Below are 26,890 nucleotides of genomic sequence, written 5' to 3' on the forward strand. Positions count from 1 at the left end.
TTGCCTGGTAGTTCCACACTGTTTCTGTGTATTAACGCATTCTGTATGAATGGAAGAACCATTTAGTGTAAAGCCATTGTCTGAATGGATTTATAGATTTTATCCTTTTAGCCAAACTTGTCTTTAAAACTTGCTGTAAGGTACTTTTCCAGCAGAAAATTCCAACTGATGGAAATGAAATGTCATAAACTTAGAATTTGTCCTCATTAAAATTGGCAACAACAGATACTCACATAAAACTATTTTATAATTATTATTTTAAACCCAACTGAACCATTTGATTATGCTCCTTCCACATTTTCAGGTAGGTGGCTGGGTAATTTTGAGGGTGTCTTTATGTGCCTGAAAGAGTTCAAAAATATCTATTAAATTGCGAATAATGTTGTATGATGAGGAAAAGGTGTCCAATTAAACACTGAACAGGTTCAATTAAAGATATAATTGCCTTAGGCAACAAAAAAGGCTGACAGTAAGGAGAGAAAGACTTCAAATAATGGTATCAAGAAGCAGTGTGAGAATTCAGATAAGGAGGCTCCTCATTTCAGCAATAATGTGTGGTCAGACTGCAAAACTGTAACTGTCCAGTTGAGGAAGAAAATCTTTAGTACAGCATGCAAATGAAAACTACTACTAGCTACTGTATGTCCAAAAAGGTAACATCATGAAACATTTTTTTTTAAAGTTGCATCTACTCATATAGACTAATTGATAGTACAGATTTAAAGCATTTCCTATTAAAAGCAGGCAGTTAACTTTAAATTAAAATTACTACTAAATTGCTACCAATGAAAGTATTGTGTTTAAGATAAACTTCAAGTAATGATTTTAAAAATGCATACACACAACTTTGGAAATTGTCCCTTTAAAAGATATCTGTGCAATGGCAAATGTGTGCTTCCACTGTGAAAGTTGTGCATGTGAATACTGATGGCCTGTAGGCTGAGTGTGATTAGGTAATTAGTATGGCATTCACAAAATATTATCATCTTCCCTCAACAGTTCTTTATTTGATTATAAATTAGAGAATGACTCAGATTTTGGTCATTTGGTGGATGTTTTTTTTGTTGTTGTTTTTTTAAAGGCACATTTTAATATAGATGACATGGAGAGAATCAACTCTTCACTAAACCCTTCCCTCAAACAGCATTTGTCCAATCATAGTTTCTCACAGAGTTGAAAAAGAAAAAGATCTACACATCAAATAGCTCCTGTTTACAGGACTTTTATTTTCTGCTGTGTGATGTTTCAAGCACAACGCTCTTCCTCAGACTGCTTCTGATACATACAGAAGTCGCCATCTTAAATACCCATAGTTCACAAAACCACTTGACATAACACACCAGGTGTAGAGTGCCATCAATAAAGTTGTAGCAAACCTTACAATATTTGACATATTTTGCATATACATGAATTTTTATAGATTTTTGTAAATACACAGAAATGTCTAAATAGGCTATATATACAGTACTGTGCAAAAGTTTTAGGCACCCTAGATGTTTAGATTCTTATCCATTATGCAATACTATCAGGGAGGTGTCTGATCAGTCCCAAATTTATTCATGACATGACAATGACCCCAAGCATACAGCTAGAGTCATAAAGAACTATTTTCAGCAACAAGAAGAATGATGAGTCCTGCAACGGATGGTATGGTATGGCCCCCACAGAGCCCTGATCTCAACATCATGGAGTCAACCTGGGATTACATGAAAAAGCACCTGAGACGGCCTAAATAATAAATCCACAGAAGAACATTCTTTCTCCAGGATGGTTACAACAACCTACCTGCAAGTTACCATGAGAACTGCTGCGGTTTTAAAGGCAAAGCTGCTCACAGCAAATATTGATTTCATTTAGGTTTCTGCTGTTTCCTCAACTTTGTACCTTGAAGTTAATTGATAAATTAAAACAATTTATATCAATATTTTTCTAAGCATTCTCACTTTACTTTCAGTGCCTAAAACTTTTGCACAGTACTGTATATACAAATATATACAAAAGGTACAAAAAGAAATACACAGTACATGTACCCCCAATGGTTTGTACTCAATAGGCTAGATAGCTGTCATAAATGCTACCTGTTAGAGGCGCCTCTGTATATTTATAAAAATATATCCACTATTTAGAGAAAGGAAAAAATGTAATACCTTGTGTAAAACACTCCAAAAAGATGACATAATATACAGAGAGGCAGTATTATTGTTCGAGAGATGACACCTAGGATATGTATGTACAAAACAGTCTAATGTCAAAGTCCTCATTAAGAACTTTTGAGGCCTTAATGAGGACTTTGTCCCCTCTGGAAATTACCCAAGTGGCCATTGCCAAAAAACCAACTCGTTCAACCACCCTCATACAGGAAGAAAATACTACATTGAAGGTCATGTTCTACTGCTAATGTCATATACATGCTTAAATGCCCATGTGGACTGGCATACACTGGTCAGACCACCAGAACTCTAAAAACTCAAATTGCTGAACACTATACCATCAGAAATAATGTAATATCTAGTCCTGTGGCTCTACATTTTTCGAAGGAAAAACACACCTCTTCCACTTTCAGATATGTGGGGACTGAAGCTTTAAAACACCCACACAGAGGAGAGATACTAACTCTATGCTCCTAAAACATGAACAGTTCTGGATACATATACTGAGCACTTTAGCCCCAACAGTCCTTGATGAGGACTTTGACATTAGACTGTTTTTGTGCATACATATCCTAGGTGTCATCTCTCAAACAATAATATTGCCTCTCTGTATGTTATGTCGTCTTTTTGGAGTGTTCTGTTTTACATACGGTGTTACATTTCTTCCTATGTCTAAATAATAGATATATTTTTATAAATACACAGAGGCACCTCTAATAGGTAGTATATATGACAGCTATCTAGCCTGAGTCCTTTATTGGATTACAAACCATTGGGGGTACATGTACTGTATATTTCTTTTTTGTACCTTTTGTATGTATTTGTGTATATATGTAGCCTATGTATAAATTTCTGTGTATTGACAAAAATCTACAAAAAATCATGTATATGTAAAATATGTAAAATATTGTAAGGTTTGCTACAACTTTACTGATGGCACTCTACATCTGGTGTGTTATGTCACTTGGTTTTGTAAACTATGGGTATTTGAGATGGCGACTTCTGTATGTATCAGAAGCAGTCTGAGGAGGAGCAGTGTGCTCGAAACCTGTAGTCCTGTAAACAGGAGCTTTTTGATATGCAGATCTCTCTCTTTTTCAACTCTGCAAGGTATTTTCTGACCCAGCACCCATCCTATTAGGTATTGGGATGTGCATGTCTTTATTATTATTTTTCATCATTAGATTTCTCCACATACTGAAGCGGACTGCATGGGACTGTAGTAAGATAGGCAAAAGTGTAAGTAATGCACATCTGCTGTTGGATGCCACTATATCAGAGTTTAAAGTATAAGTTGTGAAAGGTAAAATTTAGTAGCTTAAATTTGCAGGTGATAACTCACAAACATTTAAATAACAGATGAATGAAAAAAAATGAACCCTTTAAAATAAATGAGTCTTTAGTTTGTCAATAGTCAATAAAGTCTGTGTTCTATGATCACTTTCAATATTTGTCTGGTCAATTCTCTGTCTGCAGTTTTCTTAATATTTCTGACTGTTCCTGTGACAGTTTCTTGGGAGAGACTGCACTCTTTGTGATTGTGTGTAGCAGTCCTGGCGACTAGCAGTATTTGATGAGTCAATTCTGCGTTCCAGGTAGAATCACACTGCGAGGCTCGCCATAGATAGGAATGGATCTTCAGAATGGCTCTCACTCTGTCCATAAGACCTGTTTGGTTTTGCAAACAGGACTTTAAGATTTTGTTTTGTCTATTTGTTGTACAACGATTATTCTAAAGCATAACAACAATGTAACACTAAGCATCACACATAGTATAATACTTTATGATAACATGTTCAGGCCTTGCATCAGAGTTTACACAAGACTTTTTTTTGACAGCTAATATGTCCGTTAATATTCCAGAATTCCGGCCATATACGACTACCAGACATATGTTTAAATATAATATAATAGCCTACATTTAAACAGCAATAAAACACAAAAACAGAAACATTATGATTAAAAAAAATTATTTTAGTCAGCAGAATGAACACTTCACAAACTTTCCAAACTGAGCATATATGCTACAACAATAAAATAAAACAAATAGCCTTGCTGTTGTTAATTAAATGGAGCCAAGCAGGCAACCTGCAGCTCCGCCACCACCTCCACCTGCCGCAGTCTTCCTAAGCCCGCCTCTCACCTGGGCTGGGGAAAATTAAACCGGCTGCATCATGTGTCCACAACTGCAGATTCATCCACGCAGGAACCAAACATACAAAAATATGCTTCAGGACAGTTTTGGGAAGGTGGTGAAAAAGTTAGTTTTGAGCCTTGTAAGTTACTATAACTCTCATGCACCTTGCTAAGTTAAACGTTTGCCTAAATTTCTTCAGTCACCATCATCTTTTCTAAATGTTTACACGTTTCTCCCATCCTCACTGGGGCCGGGGAAAAGTTAAACCTCCTACTGATCAATTACATGTTATTTAAATGTGGAGCTCAGGGCTGATGCGTTTGTTTCTCTGTGCCAATGCTGGATGTAATGATAACTGAGAGAAAACGGTAAGACTTTTCATGTTAACTGCTGTCAAGCCAAAGCACAGGGCTGTTGCTGGAGTACATGCCGGCTTTTGATTCTTGTGCCACACTTAGTCACATCTGACCAAACACTCAGTGAATCTCTCAGTGTCTTAACACCAGAGACAAAACCAAACTTTTGCATAACATAAGTTTATATTTAAGTTGTCTTGACAACATATCTTATAGGTCACACAATATTAGGCAATTTAATATGCTTTTGATGCATTTATTTATGTTTTTGGCAATCGAAATGTTTCCCCCTGGACATTTTGACTGTTGATATTTTCATCTGCCGGACAGCTGCACATATGCCGGCTAACGTAAACCCTGCTTTGCATTATACTCTAGTTCAATAACTTTAAGTCTCAATATCAATATCTGAATCAATGTACTATAATACCAGCATACATCACTGTACACTATAGTACTAATTAAACAACAACTAACAAAACCATTATGCTAATAGCATTAAGCTTTACCTCAATCCAGTATCAGAAAAGATTGTAGGCAGTGTAGCCTACATGTTACATATGGCCCTGCTAATATTTTCAATGCCCACTCTCTAGTGAAAGTACAAATAACAAACATAAACCTCACATTATCCACAGTAAAATGTTAAATACTATAGTTTAAACATTTAAACCTTCAAAATATTAATACAATAATAGTAATGGACAACGAAGTTGCCTGCACACATACAATTAGCAACATTAGCACCATACAGCTAGCTTACCAAGATAAATGGAAGGGGAAAACAGCTCCCGGTTGCTTCTACTTTGGTTATCTTCTGTGTTGATTAGTTAGCTTGTGGATGCATTAAATTTTACTAACTGCAACTTTTTAATGCTATTCATCAATTTTCTTTGCTGCCATTACACGTTTCCTCTGTCTCAAATGCATATCATGCAGGTGTGTCGTGATCTGTCTGTCATGTTCAGCTAGGGGCAGGATTAACCAACTGAATTCTGAGTGGCTGATCCTCTCTCTACTTGTTCAAATAAAAAAAACAGAAACATTATATTAATACATTATTAATACTTTAGCATTTAATTGTTACTGGGTTACAATAAAAGCTCCCTCTGAAGACCTGGATCTTACTCTGGGTACAGTTAGAAGACAACTACCAGATGACCTGAGGGGTCTGGTTGGACTGTAGCCAGTGAGCAGGTCAGTAATATACTGGGGGGCCAAACCATTAAGTGCTTTACAGATTATCGGCATAATTTTGAAGTTGATTCTGTGCTCTACTGGGAGCCAGTGAAGAGATTTCAGAATTGTAGTGTGATCGTATTTGCATGTCTATATAAGTACTCTGACTGCTGCATTCTGAATGAGCTGCAGCCTTGAGATTGTGTATTTCTGTAGTCCAGGGTAAAGAGCATTACAGTAGTCCAACATGCTGCAGATAAATGCATAGACCAGTTTTTCACAATCTGCTTTAAATAATAATCCTCTAACTTTGGATATATTCTTTAAGTGATAGAAAGCTGTTTTACTTATGTTATTGACATGACTTCCAATGTTAACATCAACATCAAGAATGACTAGGAAGGCTGGGAGTGAGAAGCCTGCTTTTGTCTGTCAGACTCACAAACTGCATACAGTATGTGCCCTGCGAGTAAGGAAAGCTAAGGGCCGCATGACAGGTCAATTTTTGAGGAATCTATGACTTAAAATATCTCAAAGCTCTAAACTTGAATATTCTAAATATCAGACGAGGAAAGCTTTGGTATATCTGATGAAAAAGAAACCTATTAAAGTTTGTTTCACCAGGAGCAATGATTTCAATCATTTAACAACCTCATTAAATCTCACCGTATCCTCTCATGAAGCTTGACATTCATTTTCGCAGCCTACCAAGCATTGTACCCAGCAAATCTGTTCACACAGGATGCCTCAATCACATTCTTCATGGATTAGGCCTCATCTACTATCAGTGATCAGGGGTTAGCGATCTAATCTGGTGTTCAATCCCTCACAAAGACAGATGGAACGATTAGTTAACATAGACTCTACACTCGAACAGGTTTTCACTAATCTTTTCTCAGCGCGCTGACAGGATTTCCCTTCACAGTCAAATGTCCATGTTTTCACACAGGTTGGCTCACAAATCCGTGTACACTGCAATGTTATTTCTCCTTGAGTGGCGGGCCACATAGAGCGGGGAACTCCCTCAGGAGATAGAGAGCATTTCATTTCACACTGACATGTTCACCTCTATCCTCACCATCCCGCTGAGGGTTGCTGGGGTTGTCAACCGTGGGGAAATGAAAGAGGAACTCAAGCTTTAGCCAGAGTCAAAACAACGTGAAAACTACATTTGTGACCACAGAGCAAAGCTGGTAACAAAATCGCTTGGATCTCTTCAGTTGAGAAAGTTATTCATGTTGTTGTATTTCAATGTCCCTGTTCTATCTCTCACTCAGTTTTGTTGCAAAATAGCCTGAGGAATTATATCACCCTCAAGTAAAGGGTAAACACAGGGGGTATAAAAAGACAAGTTTTGCCATATAGGAGGAATAAAATTGTAATGGCTTGTTTCATTCCCCTTCGTATTTAGATGCAACGGGTGAACAATATACTGTAGCTTTGTTTGTATGGTCAAGTCAGGGTCATCCTTCCAATAAAGCACACATGGGGGCTGGTAGCAGTCAAATAAATTGGATTTTATATGCTTGCCGTGAATATAAGGCTCATCCAATCTGGAGACTGCTCTGCACTTTTTAGAGCATTCATGATACCCCCAGGCTTTTCATCTCTGGCAAAGCTTAGGCATATCACTTCTCATTATTTCTTGCTGAATCTTCCAATCTAGCCAATTCGAGGTAAAATTCGACACATCTGTTGTTCTCCTGAGGTTGAATTTGTGAGGTACACTGGGCATGGAGAGAAAAAAAAAAGTCAAAGCATTAGGTGCTGTTTTCCTGAGCTATTTATTCACATCATTTGTTCTTTTCTTATTCTCCTCAACATTCGTTCATCTGTTAATGAGCAGAAAGCTGATAGCCCTTTGTCATTCAGGGTACGAAGGGTGATAGCTTTTTTATTCAATTATAGACTTTTTTATCACATTAGACAGCGTATTTGGTTGTTTATTCACATCCAATATTCACAGTTCCTCCGCTTATTTTGATGTGATTAGCAATTGTTCAGTTGCACAAAAGCTTGTCCAATAATTGAATGGACTTGTTTTTGAAGAACGCAGATGGCCTCATTGTTTCTCATATTGATAAAATACAAAATACCTCTAATGGTGTACACAAAGCTACTAATGAACAGCCAGTCTGATGTCCTTTTTGGTATGCATAAGGCAACACAGGTAGTTAGAGCAGAGGCTCTAGAGGTGTGGTAGGTATGTAATCTATTTCTCTGTGCCAGAAGGTCAGACAGATTAAACCCTGCTATGAAGATCCCAGTTTTCCATGACAGCTGTCTGCAGGGGAGCTGCACAGCTCTAAAACTGAGCTCTCAATGAGATGTAAAATTAACTTCCCGTCTTCTGGTGTGAAGGTCATACTTTTGTACCAAAAAGAACAGTTACTTGACGCTCTCTGACCATAACCAATTAATATTTCTAGGTCGACATTCAAAGCAGTGAAACTGAAGCCAAAATGCTGAAGAAGTGCGAAAACGGTGAACAGGCACCTCTTTCCATGACCTTGTCTTAAGGACACATTGGATCCATTGATGGATGTAAAGTCACCGGATCCTATTCATTTTCTAAGGGCAGGGATCTGGCAGCGCGTGTGTGATGGATACAACACGGTGAGTTGACAGACCAATCACCATATCTGAATTTGCATAATCCAAATGAGTCCATCCAGCGCAACATGGCGGTATCATGAAACTCAGAACAAACTGTCAAACTAGGCAGTGCTGATCAAATATGAACAAGATTCTGTAACTGCATTGCCTGTTTCTCACCTCAAATGTTTTCAGAAATATCTTTTAGTGTACTGTTTAGCTGTAATATGAGAAAGTTTGTCACCCAGCCGCCATGTTAAGAAATGGATGAGCCAAAACACGGGTCTGTGTGTCTGCACCGTTACTGAAGATTAATGACCAAGGTGGGTTGTGTTAAGTTAAAATAAGTTTTTCTAATAAATTCCTTGTAATTATGTCTGTCTGTCAGCAGGCCATAGCTCTGTATCTCCGTTTGACAGCAGACAGGTTCAGTAACAGTGGAGCTCTTGTTATGCTGCGATTTAATGTTTTAAAACAAGATTTTACCAGCTGATAACTGCAGGAACAGACAACCAAATGAACTGTCTTCATGTAAAAATAAATCAAGTTAAACACAGAATCATTTGAAAATGATTTCTGGCTTGTTTAAATGTTGCTGCACTGTTTGTCTTCCTCTCATTATTATTATTATTTCTCTGGCTAGGGGATGTCACAGAGGAACTCCTGCCCTCCTGCTTCACACATCCACCCCTCGCCTTGCCTTTCTCCCTCCTCTCAGCCCCTTGCACACGCATTTTTCAAAATTATGCAGTGAATGGACTTAGGCTCTGACCTTGGAGTGAAGTTACTCTTTAATGTGTTGTTTAATCGCAAACTATTTAAGTGAATTATGATTGAGATACTTCTTACATCCAGAAGGTGGCAGTAATGCAACGCCAACTGCCATGAAACCCCAAAGAAGAAGAAGATTAAGATGCATCAGCTGCACATGTACGAGGTCACTTGACTGTTTACCTGTAAATCTGTGTTAATTTTGGCAGACAAGTTGCTGTTGGTCTTCATTTTCTGAGTTGGAAGAGAAGGAGGACATTTCTTTTCACCTCTTTTTGTAGTATTTTCATACTGAGCGTGATTGTAGTGTGTTTGTGATACAAGATAGAAGTTAGCCGCATGACCCAGGTTGGTCTGCTTTTTTCCCACTGAGTCCTGCCAATTCGTGAACATGTTTCCACTGTGAAACATTACCATAGACTGTATATGAATATCATTATGTAACTTTATATTCAGTCTATGAACGTTACTCTCAGCAGGCGATAGCAGCACTGTTTACAGGCAGTTCAACACCTGAGTCTGTCCTGGTGACCACAGAGAAAGCTGTTTTTACATGTCTGTGTTTAGCGCTGAATAGGTTGCTTTTGAGTCTCTGTGGTTTGGAGATTAGTTTTACTCTCACATTCATGTCTGTACTTTCAGATATCAGGCTTATTCTACTGGTGACTGAGTTTCAGAGATGTTGAACTTACTGCTGATAGAAATCAATCGTCTATCATCACCCTGATTGATTGATCATCATCAATCAATCATCCTGCTGCTGTTTCATATTAAAAACTCTCCATTGGTGAACCAGTGTGAGATTTTTATTGTGAAGCAGCTACAGGAAATACTACTTGTTTGCATTTAGTGTATCTGCAACCACTGGTAAGTAGCTGTAGGCTTGAGGTAACGTTACCACTTTACATTCTGCTCACATTTTATAATCACGGTCTTGTATTCAGCCGATATGTTACATTTGCAGTGTTTATGAACTTGAATGAACCGCTATTAGCCAACGTGTCATAATAACTTGCCAATCTGAGATGGAACCATTTGGCAGCCATCTTACATGTATCCAGTTTTAAACATAGACATATATGGGTAGACGTCGCATTGACTGCTGGATTGTATGTCAATGTCGCTGCCACAGTGGTCCAGGCAACTTGCCATAAACTTTCAGAAGACTGGACTGGGAAGATGCTTGAATCGTGTTCAAACCGTCACACAATCCAAACCAGATCTTGGGGAATTGCCACTCACAGGTAAGACTGAATAATTGTTTTTGGTTGTATCTGGCCATTATAAGATTATATTTAGCGCTAACTAGTTGGCCACCAGAGACAGACTATTAATAGCTAATGTTAGCAATAGCCAGGGCTCGATCTTAAGGAACTCCCATTGTTCTGGGTCTACGGTCCTGGGGCCAATAAAAATTGGACGAATTTTGGACAAGAGTTGAAAAAAGGACAAAGTGAGCAAAAACTGACAAGTCCAATTCCAGACAGCTGTCTGAGCTCATTAGTATGTTAGTATGTGTGTGTGTGTATTGACGGAGCAGAAGTTAGTGTCATTAGCAGCAGCTCAACATGAGTGAATCTGAATAAAAGTGCTTTGACTTGGTCTAAACGGCCCAGAGCGAGCCCCAGTGTAGCTTGGCTTCCTAGTTATTATTTCAAGGGCACTGTGCTAACTGAATTTCAGATCTTCCAATAGACCTTCTGTCAAAACAGGGCCATGAGTACACAAAAGACCAGAGGGAGTTTGCCCTCACTCTCCACCTACACGGTCCAAAAGAACATAACTGTCTGAGAGAGTCTCTCCATCTCGACCTCCCACATCCACATACATTGCAAAGGTATTCTTCATGTCATTTGACTGTACTTTTTAAAAATACTGGTTCAAATACATTAAATAACTACTTTTTCATTTTACAAAGGTGGATGAGTTCTGTGGATGCCAAGCCTGGCCTAATGCTGTTGGATATGTTGAAAAGAAGACTCTCATGTTGGATGCCATGACTATCAAAAAACATGTCCAGTACAACCATCATACCCAGAAAATGTCTGGATTTGTGGATATGGGGGATGGAATGAATGAGACGGATGTTGCCACTGAGACTCATGTTTTTATGGTGGTTGGAAGGCTCCAGTTGCCTACTACCTGAACAAGTCTGTGTCACCAGATACACAGAAGGTCCAAATTGTGAATGCGTTGGAGGAACTGCATGAGTGTGGCATAAGAGTGGTGTGTGTTAATATAGATGGGTATGCCTCCAATGTTAGCATGTATGACCAACCTGGGTGCCTGCTAAAGGCAAACCTTCTTGAGCCCTTAAAAACCTTTATTGCATATCTAGTGACTGTTTAGAGGGTTTTTGTGATGATGCTTGCTACATATTGAAGCCGGCACAGAACATGTTACAGGCTTAGAGTCCAACAACCACCACAACTGGCCAGATCAACTGGACATACATCGTTCATCTGAATGATGTCCAAGCAAAAGATGGACTGCATGCTGCCAACAAGGTAACAGACAAGCATATGTATTTTGATTCCTAGAAGATGAAGGTGTCCCTGGCTGCACAACACTGAGTCACTCTGTTACAGAAGCTCTGTGCACATTGAGGGACCTTGGCTATTCACAGTTTGAACACTGTCAAGCAACAGCTGAACTCATTGAGGTAATACTACATGCAAACATTGTTTCTTATCAAGGTTTACTATTCATGCTGCAAATAGTGATTTTTTTTAAATTTTAGAAAATAGGCTAATGATTTACTGAAACATGAAATATGATATGTGAACATGTGTATGCATATGCAATAGCCTATTTTCACATATCAATAATATTAACTATCATATGCATGGTGTACATTTCAAAGTCTAGTCTTATTTTATTTCAACTACACCAATTTCTCTGAGACTGCAAACCTATCTCAATTCTTCATCATACACAATAGCCTACTCTAGGCCTTTTATTATTCATGCATTAGACCCAATTAAATCGCGGGTTCTTCATATGCTTGTTGAGCCATCATGTGACCACATGAGAATTTGAAAGAACTTGACCTGAACTGCTAAAGTACAAATCTCCTTTCTCTGACTGGATTACTTTACCTGATCAAGACATTGTCAAGGCATTATTTGCTTTACTGAGAGGAAATTTGTGTAAAGGCATGAAGTAAGCTGACAACAAGTAATATTGATATATGATGACTAACTGCAGGATTTTGGGTTAGCTAGATGTGGTGAACATATAACATTAAGTGCGACCCCTCTGCCTTGAATAACAATATTTTGGCTGATTGTGTGGTTGGTTAGTGCTCCTTGTTGCTGTTAAGGATGTGGCTAATGTTACTGTTGTGTTGATTTGCCTGGGCTTCACTTTTTGTGTAGATTGTAATGTAGCTGGTTTGCTGGATTTGTCTTATGAAATGGGATTTAGGGGTGAAGACGAGCAATTCTCTTTGTCCTTAACATGTATGTTTGCTTTACACTTGATTCACATGGAATCAGCTGCTTGGTGGTCAAATGTCAGGTTAATATTAATAACTTTGTTATAACGTTAGTAAACATTACCTTTGAGTTCTAATTTAGCATAGCTAACATTAAAACAATGGGCCTCATGCATGAATGTTTTCTTTTTTTCTGTTATATTTGTTCTTACACAAAACAATAAGAGGAAAGAAAAGAAAATCCTGTGTGGGATTTATGAAACTCTCTTAACTGCCTGAACTTCAAATCACTCGTTTCAAACTGATGGATGCTACCTGTTCATGTGGGGGTGCACATTTGTGAAATGTGATCATTGGCATAATCCACGCCCCTAATATTGCCATATAAGGCAACTTTCATTCACAAAAAGTTCCCAAAGAGTAAAAACACTGCGCAGCTTCAAGTTCTGCTTTCAGAAGTCAGAAGACAAACACATAACACATTTGGGAGTGACTGCAGGAGACTTGAAACAATTAGAAATATGAATCCAGCTAAGATGTCATCAGAGCAGCTCTGCACTATGACAGAAATAAAGAGGGAATGATTTGACGTGAAGTTAGATGCTAAAAAACATCTTTCTAAAGTAAAGTACTCTGGTGGGAGGTGGTTATGTGACAGTCACTCAAATATTAGAGGAGAATATTATAGTCTGCAGGTGATGTTACACTGTCAGCTGCAACACAGGATGATACTGGACAGAGAGCTGCAGAGAGACATAGAGGCAGCTGTCAGAGTGAGAGACGTTTCCAACAACTAGGGAAATGTAAAAGATGCTGCCCCAAAATACGCCAACAAAAATCATAAAATCTAAAAAAAACCTCGCAGGAAATTGGCAACCATGATGATGAAAACATGGTGAACAGAATATAGATTTTGTATTAAGTTTGTTTTACTTATATAGCCTACTAATTTTTTTGTTAATTTTGGTATCATATTTAAACTTGAAATTATTACAGAAAAGGGTATTATAATTATAGTGAAGAAAGGCAGAGATGATCTATTCATGACATGTACGACAGGTTTGGACCACTCCTAAATTTTGTTCTTACCTAAGAGAAAATTTTAAGTACGAGAAAATTTATGAATGCCACAAATGTTCTTAAATCATTTGTATACACATTTTAAGAACGAAGAAGAATCTGTTCATATGAGTACTTCTTGTATGAGGCCCAATAACAGATCAATGCTGCTGAGAGCCAGCAATCAGCAGTAACTTTGACTTAGAACTCAGCTGGTCCGTTACTTGGTAGCCAACAGTTAAGTTACCTAGTTCACTAACTTTTTGTAGTTTGAGTTGATCCATTTGTACAAAATAAATCTCTCATCTACTCTATACTGACATGTGGAAAGTGAAGCCAGCCTCCCTGGTCTCTTTGGTCATTTTAGTAAAGCAATTAGATGCTGTACAGCCGACATCCATTTGCTGCCCATAGGTGGCAAATGTAAACAATAAACAGGTAAGACGGCGGATGGTTATCCCATGAGTTATGACGTAACGTTGCATCTAGTGTTTTAAATCTATGGTGTAAGCTATATGCTTACATAAATGGAAAAATAGAGTGCTGCGTAACAGAGCAGACCTCTTTTTCCTTTTCTGAATTTCCAAAAATTAATCACACTCTCCCCCATTTAGCAGGTGAAGGGGAGAACTTAAGGCAGCTCTTCAACCTTGTATTTATTTTTGAGCACATGACTGGCTACATACATGTAAGTATATTAACTGTAAACTAACAGTTTTGTTTTTGTATTACATTTTCTTCAAGGTGCAACACACATTAAAAAAAAAAAAATAGAGCTAAAGGGGCTTTAGGCTTATTTTTTAAGTGTGGTACAGACAGTTTATGCAATAGCCCTAAAGAGAAGCTATGTATTGTGCTCCTGCAATGCTTTGCTGTCAGTGAACATTAGAAATATGCAGTTCATTTAGGCAGTAACTGAAGTTTCTCACATCGCTGAGTAGCATTTAAAGTGAATTTACGATTTGCAGTTCAAAAGAATGTGTTTAGGGGTGCGGCTATGATGTACTGTATCGAACCATATACTGTAAAAAAAAAATGGACGTAGCCACTGTGACATCACCATCTTGGATTTTTGGAGCCAGAAGTGATGAGAATATTTGGTCGAGAGGGTGGAGCTGACACGGTAGCTGCTAGCTGCTAACTGCTAGCTTGGTTGTATTTACAGTCTATGGTTAACTGTGATAATGCTAATGCTAATTTTCGCTAGCAAAAAACAGGCTTAAAAACCATTAAAACAAAATATACTTACAGGAAAAACTGAACATCGGACTACTTAGAGGGTCTTTTAGTATGACCAAATGATGAACAAGACTTTTTACAGACAAGATTTTTAGGCAACCAAAATGTTACAATAACTTTCATGAACTGAAAATACACTGAAATAGTGATGGCTACAGCTTCACCTATACTCTGTGAATGTGGGGTTACGCCATGGTTACATTACCTAACCGACATTGTCGCTGTAGTAGCGACTTCAATCACAACATAGCCACGCCCTATAGCATACCCTGCTTTCTCATAAAATTTAAATTAAATGGGATCATAATTTAAAAAATGAACATTATGATGTATTGAAGAAGTCCTGAAGTCCTAGCGATTGAGACCATAAACTTATTAGGGAACAGTTTTAAAACTGTTTTAAAAGTTAAGTTTCCTTTACTGATAGCCAGATTTGAAATTGACAGTGTAAAGGTTGCAGTTCAAAGACCTCAACTTGAGGACATTTACTTAAACATTATAGGTTACAACATCCACATTATGGGCACAGGCATCCATATCCTTGCCCATATATTAATGGTCCATGTACATTCAAGTCAAGGAATGGGATCAGGTCACATTTCTGTAGAGTCCATAACAGAGAGACATCTCGGCAAACATTGTCATTGATCCTATTCAACTGTCATATTTGTAGATTCTCTGAAGTTGCCACTGAAAAGGAATATTTTACTCATATAAATTTGCATCTCAAAGCCTGTGAAACAATGTTTGTGGACATTATGTTTTCAGGTGGAAGCAGAATTTGTGAGGATTACTACTGCTCCCCTTGTCTCAAAGTTCCTTGCACAACTTGACCAGCACATTGCCAAGCTCATCAAAGTGTTGAGGAAGAAAGGAGGCTCTGCAGGGAGTAAAATTAGCATAATTTTGGCTCCAGTAGAAAACATTTGTAGAAAACATTATGGAATTATAAGAAGATTATTAGTAGATGACTGTTTTTACGGGTATAGGGACTAATAAACAGTCAGAAATCAATCACATCTGTAAACACGCCCCTATAAGTATAAAATTGTGATATGACTATTGTTCACAATGCCTGAACAACAACTCCTGTGCTTCTTTCAAACAAATTGCTACTTTTTATTTGCAGTCACCTCAAACTTTAAACACAGATCAGTGACCGTAGCTGTTTCAGTTGTACTGATATTTGGAATGAGCAACAGAAAGTTTGCTTCTTAACATACAGCATGACAACTTATCCCCTAATCCACACACACAATTTTAAGCCTCTGTTTTCAGGTTTATCCATGAGTTAGTCTTGTGAAAAAGTTCAGTTTTTGGATGTAAAAGACACGTTAAAACAAAGAAGGAAGATGCTTTACTGGTTTTCTTTCACTTCCCTGCCTAATGTGGACATGGTCTATAAGTGATGGTAACCATTAATGTCCATGTGATGATTAATTGGTCATTGTGTATGTCTATCTCTGCAGTTAAGAAGCCATTAATTTCACATGCTTAGAGAAATGTGAGGTGTAGTATGTGTGTTGTGTATGTGTGTATGTGCAGTCCTAAAGTTTTACTGTGGTTTTTTTTCTCCTTTAGAATGAAACTGTTGAAAAGAAGGGGAAGAGGGAGTGCATCCTCAGGGCACTTTGTATCTACCTGAATGAGGACTTGAGCATCGTCCTCAGAGAACTCCTGGTTGGTAATGTTTAAACTTTTTTTGGAACACTAATATATACAATCACCATGCATTTTATGAGGAACATCTGTGCAATCAAATGCAATCCACCACAACATCTCTGCCATAAATGCCACTTTTACAAAGCTTATAAATTTTCAGTTTTTGGTGGTATTGTCAGAAAGGTGATAATTATACTTTATGTTTATTACTGAGGTCATAGTGGGTGGTGGTGTACTGGAGTCCATTTTATTGAAAAGCGTTCCTACTATTGTGTTTACCACATTAACATACATGAGGGGGGCAAAACATTAGGATCACTTGTCAACAAAAGGTAAACAAAAATTGAAAATGCATAAACTTAGTAAAAGTAAAAATGTATGGCAGAGCTGTTGTAGTGGATTGCATTAGATTACACAGGTGTACCTAATAAAGTACTTGGTGTATATGTAAAATAAAATTATATTTCTAAAGTTTGATAGAATCACCCGGCACTACTTCATCTTGTTATTTTTATACACATAACACTGTTTGAATTATCACACTATTTTCATTAAATTATTATATAAGGAAAAACTTGAAATGCAAAAGTTACTCTTTGGAATTCTGCAATCTGTTTGTGATTTCAGTGTTTGTCTTTGTCCTTTTTTTCTCTCCTATGTAAAGGATTCAGATGCTACAACTGTTCAGAGGGAGCTTGAACAAGTTATCCTTGGCATCTACAGCATCAGTGTTGAGGGAGGTGATGCCACCATTCCTCCAGCTGATGGTGGAATAGTGATCGAGGGTGTTGAAGTTCTGCATGGCTTGCATCTCCTCTGCATGTGCACTCTTAATGGGTGTAATATATGCACTGAACCTCAGCTATCCTCAGGAACTGAGAGCCTTCTTTGAAGTTTTTCAGAGGCTGTTCCTTCAATTGGATGCTTGAAGACTCTCAACCAAGGTACAGAAGCTCAAGAACAAACTGTATGAATAAGCCAACCATTGATTTGGATGCTGAATCTTCTGTGGAAGAGACAAAATTATATTTTGGGCCAAAACTGAATAAAATGATGTTTAGCTGTTTGAAAATAGCAGAGCAAAGAAAAACTACACTTCAGAACAATAACCAATGATTTGGCAAACTACCACCATAAGTGAAAAGTGGTAGTCTGGTGGTACTACTAAGTGACAAGTGAAAGATATTGAATTGAGAGACCATGTGATTCATTTTCTGTGAATCATCTAATCAATTAATATTTGCAGCTCTATTTATATGTGTTGGTCTTATGGTGCCAAAAAAGTTAATGCGTTGTTTTTTTGGACCAAGTGGCTCCAAAATATTTTTATTTATTTATCTAGTTGGCTTAACTCACAACCATTGTGTTACTGTAATACAAGTTCATTAAATTAGATGAGCTTAACATTTTTGTTTTTAACTAACATATTATAATTTCATGGAACCTGTTGACAAAATACATTTAATTAAAGTCAGTGTTTCGATTTTTTGAGTGCATGTCGCTATCATTAAGGATTATATCTAGTTTTAGCTACTGCAAAATTTTGAGTTTTAGTCATCATTTCAATCTAACATAGAAAGACTTCTCTTTTTAAAAGATTAATTTCAGTACCAAACATGCTAAATTACCAGATTCACCGTGCACTCTATTATGCAATATTTATCTTTTGCTGTTTGGTATTGAATGAGAGTAATCACCCTTTGGTGATAACATTTTCTCTCCATCATTTTACTCACTGCACGCTGTATTTAAACTCTTATCATCATCATTTTTCGTTGAAATAATCACAGATTTCTACAGAGTTCTATTGACACTACTACTAATATTATTTTTGCTCTGATGCTTTTGGAAATGTGGTCCTTTTCTTTGTAATATAATATTATGCACATAATTCTGATATTTAAAAGCTCAAGACAACGGTTTCAACCCTAGCTGGTCAGTGATTCCACCTTAAAAAGGGTTCAATATTAAGTGATTATCTTTAAAGATCTTGGTTCTTGTTTGGAATATCTTAAAAGGTCACATCTATCTAGGTGTTAAGATTAATGCCCAACAAATTAAATTTGTCAGTGAGATTTAAGCTATTTTATTATGCAAGATGTCATTTAAGATGTCATTTGCAACACATTACACAATACGTTTTTTATGTTTTCAGTGAATCAAATAACAAAACATTGTTAAACACACAATACATTTGTATTGATGACATTTACAGATTAATGTGCTTTTGGAAAATGTTGAAATGAAACTGTAGAAGAAATAACCATTTTAAAAAATCCCAATTCAGTAATTTTCTTCAAAAGCGAAAATGTGAAGTACTTTAAGCACATTTATTATTTCAAAAGTTTACTTATAAAGACACCCTTCTCCTTGTTACAATAAGATAATAATTTCAGTCTCAGTGAGAGTTTAATGGTGTATTAAACTTGTGATATCCTCAGTGGATAAGCTGCCAAATATTCTTCACCACTGAGCTGAGAACCGAGAGTGAAGTCAAAAAGCTAAAGCAGAGCTCAGCCAGGTAGCAATGAAGAGAGGAAAACTGTTTTGATTTTTTTTTTTTTTAAAGAAAAAAAAGAAAAAAACTTTTCCTATAAAAGAATCTACTGCTGCTAGGTTTGCTGTGTGCAATATTAAAACTGCCTCCAGGCTCAACAGGCTCCAGTAAAAGAAACCTCTGCTGGAGCCAACAGCATCAATGATGATGAGTGTGCTGCTGTGTGAACTGATGCTCTCAGACAACGGCAGGAATATATTAGAAATACAGATAATGATGAAGAATTGAGATAAAACATGGAGAGTGACAACTAAATCAGCTCCAGCGTGCCACAGATCACCCAACTTTCTCAGCTGCTAAAGATATAATACAAGGATAAAGTTTGGAATTAACTGGGGCTTACATGTTCACTTTTGTATGTTCAGTTTAGCGCAAGGCCCTGCTAAATCCGTCCGATATTTGTGATCAATATTTAATCTGGGCCAGTATTTTTAGGCATTTTGTTGATACTCCAAATCTAACCCAGCACATGGTTGCACCATCCATCAGTGAAAACTGCTTCAAAGTGACCTGCCAAAGAATACGTGACAAAGTGGGTGAGACCACACCATTTGTCCCTGTTACACTTTAATATACGTCTTAACTTGCTTGTTATTTCTTTGTTTAGTCAGTATAACATCTATCTGTAGCATTGCTTTTGCATACTATCCTGCTTATATATTAGCCTGTTGTGTTACCATACTCACCATGCTATCCAGGATACAAAGGGGGAGTCACCCACTGACTTCCTGCTTTTAAGCTCTCGCTGACATCACCAGTGACCAAGCATGGGGGGATTTATTGGATTTAGTTAAAGGTTTGGTTACGTTTTATGTTATTTGTACTTATTTTGGCTCATGGTGAGGACTATGTTGTGAATAAAGTCGTAAACAATATCAACTGCTAGTGACATTGTTATATGCCAGTTGTTGGTATAAGGGAAAGGGCACCCCTGTGAGAATTATGGTTCTGCCTAGATAGATTGGAGGGCCTATTTAAGGGGAGAGTTGGTGGTTTAGGGGAGAGCTGAAAGGAAAGAGGATGTACAGGTGATCATGCTTAAGTTTGTTTAGTTGAGTTTTCCTGAGTTAAACTCACAATATCTCAATCAAAACAATAACAAAAGACGAAGTGTGATGACAGTGTGAAGTAACGTGGGATCATGGGAGTTGTTGTCTTCATTGTTAAACAACCAGCTTCTTCAGGTTAGGATTATTATGTTCATCGTTCAGGACGTTTTTACCGGGAGCCAAATTATCCGCAGAGGTCTCCTCCTCTCCAAAAACAAACGTACATGGTGATTAAAACCGGTGAAAATACTGAATAAAGCTGTTTCACATAAAAAATAATGTTTCTCCGACAATGTTCAGCAAGCAACGGACTTCGAGCTGCTGCTAAAGTTTGCCCAGCTTGTTTCTCTGATAACTTAAGATCCAGACGTCTGATGACTAAAATCCTTCATCCAGTTAAAAGATATAGTTAAAAACAACCAAGATCTAAAAAGTTTATCATAAAAATGTGGCTTAAAACTGAATGAAAGTCAATTTATAACAGTTTCTGTTGAACAACCACAATGCCGATGTATTATCGTGTATGCGTAGACTCTTTGGCAGATGCCATTGTGGCATTCAGCCACAATGCCGATGTGCTATCTTGTAGGTGTATACTCTTTGGTAGACACAATAGTAGTGGACAAAAACACAGCGCCGACACATGCGTCTTGTGCACGTATACCTTTTTTTAGAGGGGTATGACGCCATTGACAGGTGACAAAGTGAAACAGACCGTTACCTTGATTAAAATTACAGATTTCTCTAGGTTTGACAATTGTTGGAAACATTTGGGATAATGTAAACTCAACAAAATATATAACATAGGTCTAGATGTTTTTAGACATTTTAATGTGGAATAGTTACATATTGTAGCTTTAAGCCAGTCAAGATGAGTTTGACTTGCTTGTTTCCATTTCATTTTTTGAGACACTTCTTTGGTTACACTGGTCTGAATAAATCTTTCTTCACTGAACAAGTCTCTCAGTCTGCCTCCTGTCACCTTCCTTGACATTCTGACCAAGCTCCCCCACAGAATGATCAAAGAATATATGAAAAACCCTGATTATTCATAAAGTGCACAAGATGTTCAATATAGTGAAACCCAGTTGGCCCTTCCTTTCTGTGATTATAAAAGATGGTAACACAAAGGCAGCCTACAAGTGTGGGCAGAGTAACCTGGCAGTCCTGGCAGCATAATAATATTTAATAATATTCTCAAAGTTATCATAGCTTTTATATAACACTAACACACGTATTGTCTGAAAAGTGCTCTCCAAAGTTCACCCATATCCATTCAAAGATATTGTAGAGCAGCAACCAATAAAACACAACTAACTGACTAACTGAAGGGTACTTTCTAGGTGACTGCTCAAATAAAACTTCCTTCCTATGAGTATCTTTTCCACTCATTCTGCTCAAAACAGCTTGATAGACGACTAAAAGATTTGTTTTTTCACTTGGAAATGAATCAATCACAGCAGACCAGGTTTTCATTTCACTGTAGCCCCTTAAGAGTCGCTTTTGTTAAATTTATGACTTTGGAACGACCTTGTATTAGCAGCTGAGGATTTGTGACAATATGCACAGGTCTCTGGCAGAGCTTATTGTGGCCTCAAAGTGACAGACACGCAGTATAAATTGTATTTTCATGGTAGAATGAATAAGGTAGCAAAGTAGGGAAGAGATCCCAATACAATGTCAGTGAAAGGGTGATATATCATAACAAAAAGATTTTTTCTTTGTCATTTGTAGATTTAACTTTGAAAAATCCATTGGCAACAGAAGTCAGATCTGTTTATGAAAAGTATTTATTGTTTTAAAATATGAGTATTCAACACAAGAAATATTACAACTGATTTTAATATGACTTCTCCGACTACCGAAGTCTGGGGATTTCTTAATGAACGTTATTTGCTTGAACAGTGGCGAGAACAGTCGCTAACAATCCTACACCCTTTATATTTTGTCAAGGACACGCACAGAAATTATGCTCTCCTGTCTTTCTCCTCCATAGTGAACTGCATGTCACTGCACCAATATGAAGGGCCGCCCTAAAGACTTTGGATTGATTCTGCAATGCAGGTTTTTTTTTTTTAAACTCTCTAATTGTTTCCATTCCAGTTTTAACAACGAAACTTGGGAGATTGTCCTCAGTCTCTATGAGCGAAGCGTTTAGAGACTGACCTGTGAGTCTATGACTTACAGTACGAAGGTTAAATTCTTCGAAGAAACAGCAGTTCAAAGTGTTTAATCTTGGCAAAGACACTAAACATTTACCCAGCGCTACAAAAACTTTTCAGTAGATGCAGAGGGGGGGGCTTTTTCATGCAAGCTCACACTATCAAAGAAAACAAACAGGCACTGCTGCTTTGCCTGTGGCTGCTGTTTGAGAGTAACATAAAAAAGAAAACATAGGGAGCAGGAAGGCAGCGTTCACTTTCTTTTCCACACACTAAGGTTTTCAGATGATTTACACTGCTATGCAAACAAAGAACTTTGTTCATTACAGTAAAAGCAGGAAGAAAGATATTTGTCTATCAAATAGTCATTCTTTTATACATTCTTGAAAATGATTTGGCACTTGGCGTATTTATGTACATCACTGCATTTTTATTTTCAGTAGATAATTTGCCAAATAACCTTTTTCACTGTGGTTATATTTGGGAAGGGCTCAGCCTGTAAGTCATGATGATGCAGATGAAAGGGCTTTTTTACCCAGAGTTTGGCCTCCTAGGTAGTTCTAGCTTTCCGCTAAACGTTTTGCAGCATTTCAAAGAAAGTTAAAGCTGCACTAATAAATATATTTCTTTTCATTTTAACAATGAATCAAATGACCATATATGCAATTTGAAAGGGTTTGCTTGAAGTCACAAACCCACAGAGAATTACCTCAAGATTTTGGGTGTCTACAGGATCTTTTTTGGACAATTGTTTTGGTTTTCAGACCAGCACATCAGCCCTCATCAACCTGTTTTTCAGACATAACAGGCAACAGTGAAAAAGCCCTTAAAAACTCACTGTATGTTACCTGCTTATGGTATGTTATGTTATCAGAGTTAGTGGAAACCAAAACAGAACTGAAAGGAGATAATTGGGTGGCCAGAAACATGACTCTTAACAAAGGCTTATGTTTCTTCATATCTTTTGAGGGTATAATTGGGCTTTTTTTGTTGCTGTTGTTGTTGTTGTTTTAGTTTTTCCACTGACCCCAAATGCAGCTTTAAACACTGTTTCTGATTGAAATGAAGTGATGACTCTGTGGCTTTGGCCTAAATCTCTGCAACACGCCTAGTTAACCCTTTCTCTATAAGGTTGAATGACAAGTACATGTCACATTGAAATAAACTGATAAAAGACCAGATGTGTAACATGCTAGAGGGGGAAACAGTAAAATGTTTTGTTTTGTTTTGCAATGCAGTATTAAAATCATAAATAGAAATTGGTTTATTTTAATGAGATTTATTTCCTTGGATAAATCCTGTATTTCAATGCTCATTTAATTATTTGATAGTCTACTTGTTAATTTAAAATACACACAGATACTTACATTTTTCATTTGCTATTTATTGTATTTTGCATCAATATTTATCACTTATTTATTTCACTGCTGATTTATTGTTGAGGCAAAAATACCTTGCTCTATGGTGAGGAACAAGAAATTACAGACTCATTAATAACACTGAGCTTGATCTCAGATTTAAGGAATTTATTTCAGAGTATCAAGTCAAATTAATAATTAATAATTTAACCAACAGCAATCAGCAAACAGAGACAGAATCTCGCTATTTGGCCGAGGTGGCATCAAGACACTGAACAATGACTGTCCTTATATGCAAACAGAACTTGCAGATGGTCACGTACTTTGACGTCAGTTTGTTTTGAGTTCAGTGCTATTTACTTGTACAGTTCATTCAAATATACTTTGTCCTTGCAGAGGACATCATCATTCTTACAATTTATAACACACCAAAACAGAATAACAGATTAAGAAATAAGATTTCCCCTACATTTATCAGTATGATTTTATCGCAACTAGTCTTCAGTATTTGACAACATTACAGAACAGTACATCATAAACTCATTCTTGCTTATTTTAGACTGATGAAATCACGAGTGCGAGCACAAGTTGCTGTATTGTATTCTTAGAAATAACACATCTGACTGCTTATGATCAGTAAATGATCAGTTTAATGTTGTGAGGGTTTCATCTATGGCTTCATCCACTTTTGTCTCCCAGAGCCTCATTATTATGTAGCCTAAAGCAGACTTGGTACACAATGGACCACTCTGCATCCTGCCAACTGGGCACTCAACTGTTCCAGACAGCTGCTCCACATTTAAGCGATGAAAATGAACAAGAAACTGAACTATGTCCTATAAAGATGTCAGTAATGTCGCAGTGCTGTCCATTCTAAACATATTTTATGACAAGATGCACTTTTCACTCCCACCCTCTTTTAATTTTACTTGTCTGGTTGTGCTGCACATCCTAGAGAAAGTTCATGGTAAGCGCCACTCTTGGGGATAAAAGATCTGTATCTTGCTATATTTAATGACTCGAGAGAGCTTTTTGAACTATCCACCTTGTATGAAATGTGGTCGATGTTCTCTGAAAGTACAAATCAGTTATGACTCATGAGTGCTGTAGGTTTCGTCCCGCATGGGCAGTGCGGGAAAAGCAAAGAAAGGAAAGGCTCAAAATAAATCACTGCTGGCGGGCTACATATATCAAACTATAGTTCATTCAAAATGTGTTTTGTCCACTACATCTGTGTTATAAATGTGCGTTTGGACTTCAACAGCGAGTTACAGTTTGAGAAATGTAATACATTACTCTTTACTCAGACAAGTGGCAGTTGTTGAACTATACCATAATGGAATTTCTTATGTGAAGAACTCAGGGCAAAAGCAAGGGCATTAAGGTTTTCTTGTTTTGTATTTCATAGAATGTCGGCTCAGCTTTTTTTGAAAGCTGAATGTCAGACTTTGGTGGTGGTGTCATTTCTGAATTTACAGTAGTGGACATTCAGTCTACTATTTGCTGTAATTCTCTGCTTTTCTATGACTTATCAACAGATATAATCCTTTTCAAACACTTAAAAATATATCACACACACCAATTTATTAACTGTAAAAGGTTTATCAAACCACATTTGTGTTGCAGCTGAATTTTCAGACATACACATACTTTATTAAAATGTCAGTAAAACATCATTAAGCTTTATTCTGTGCGTGCTGTTGTCTACTGGTTTTAATTTTTCTGAGAAATGAATGTGGCTCCACAACAGTCTTTTAGCCCTTATTTTCAGAGGTATCAGAGCAGGAAGAGACTCACTGAAGTGCAACCTCATGACCAGCAGTATAGTTGCTGATAAGAAGTTGAGGATGGGCTGTGAAAAATGCCCTCTGTTTCAATTCTGTCTAGATGAGTCCTTAGCTGTTCACTTACAAGTGCTGATTTCCTGTTTTAAACCACAGGATGTCAACCAAAAATGTGAAATGAATAAGTCACATGGTTAGTGAATTTACTGAGACTGAAATCTGCTCACTTAAGAGGCCAATTTGCTGTGTACTGTACAAAAAAAACAAGACAAATCCAAGTATTAAAGGCAGAGATAGAAAGGCTGTTTTACATCAAGCTTTACAGTTATTAATTGATTAATTGGTTAAAATACAGCCTTTTTATACTACACATTTGTTGCTAAAACATGGGTCCTTTGAATGTGTGATCAATTGTCCTTACATATTTCCTCATGGATCTCTCTTAAATCCCGTAAACCCCGGCAACAGGGATCCATTTAACAGAGCTGCTCAGCATTCACATTTCCATGTTTGTTGTGATCGATTGGCACATTTCTCTGCTGGATGTCATCCATTATCACAAAAGCCTTACCAAATCACTAATACAGAAAAATGACCATTCACTTTACTTCAGGAAACAATAGCTTGAAATACGCGACATTACTCATGTTAAATTAATCCCATAAACTGTAGTTGGTATTGTGTGTAAAGCCAAATATACCTGAACAAAACGATGTGATAACATGCAATAAAGACACCAAAAAAAAAGCAATAAAGATGTTTTGCTTGGTGTTTGTGGTTTAAACTCATCATTCCCTCAGAATAGTCAAAATAAGGCAGCATATGCTTCAGTGAGTTTTCCCACATCGTTAGCATACAATTAAGACAATAACAGCAGTTTTAATACTTCACATAGTCTCCATAACCATTAAAACAGACACAAAGAAAAAAGACTATACTTCTTTGGTTTATGCTTGACTGTTTGAGATAGATAACAGTGTAAAGTAGAATAAGGGAAAAATGTTGTCCTGAGAAAAAACTGTCAATTTAAAATAAAACATTAAAGAAAACTTGCGTGCATTGATTTCACTCTGTCTTTGAACGATGGTTGGTTATAAAAAAACTCTGAAGAAATGTCTGAGGTATCTATTACTCAAAACAGCTCAGACGTTGTGATAGTCCAGTGCCTGATCTCTTTCATCTTGTTCATAATTCCTGAGGTTATTATGAGTTGAATATTAGAGGCTGCCACTCTTCTACCCCCCCCCCCTCCGCACAGTGCACTAACACTAAATGGAGTCGTTGTAATTATAGCTTTCATGCATGGGAAGGTACGTTTTCTGAGGTAATTTGAAGGGCTCAGAGAAAAGAAAAAAAAAAAAAACCTCAACATTGTGACTGACAAGCGAAGGATGGA

General features: G+C 37.2%; 1 long non-coding RNA gene across 8 annotated transcripts; it reads left to right on the forward strand.

Moving 5' to 3' along the window:
* Nucleotides 1–9,070: 9,070 nt before the first annotated feature.
* LOC121901181 lies at nt 9,071–20,407 on the forward strand. Of its 8 annotated transcripts, none has more exons than XR_006097198.1 (8): nt 9,071–9,354; nt 9,831–10,432; nt 10,872–11,025; nt 11,107–11,695; nt 11,777–11,850; nt 14,301–14,371; nt 15,691–16,602; nt 17,249–20,407. It is a non-coding gene; the product is annotated as an uncharacterized LOC121901181 (long non-coding RNA). The 8 variants fall into 8 exon arrangements; XR_006097199.1 differs by having other exon boundaries at nt 10,321–10,432; XR_006097197.1 differs by lacking the exon at nt 9,071–9,354 and having other exon boundaries at nt 9,365–10,055; nt 10,321–10,432.
* The last annotated feature ends 6,483 nt before the right edge of the window (nt 20,408–26,890 follow it).

The sequence above is a fragment of the Thunnus maccoyii genome, chromosome 7 (genome assembly GCF_910596095.1).
Source record: "Thunnus maccoyii chromosome 7, fThuMac1.1, whole genome shotgun sequence".
Lineage (NCBI taxonomy): Eukaryota > Metazoa > Chordata > Actinopteri > Scombriformes > Scombridae > Thunnus > Thunnus maccoyii.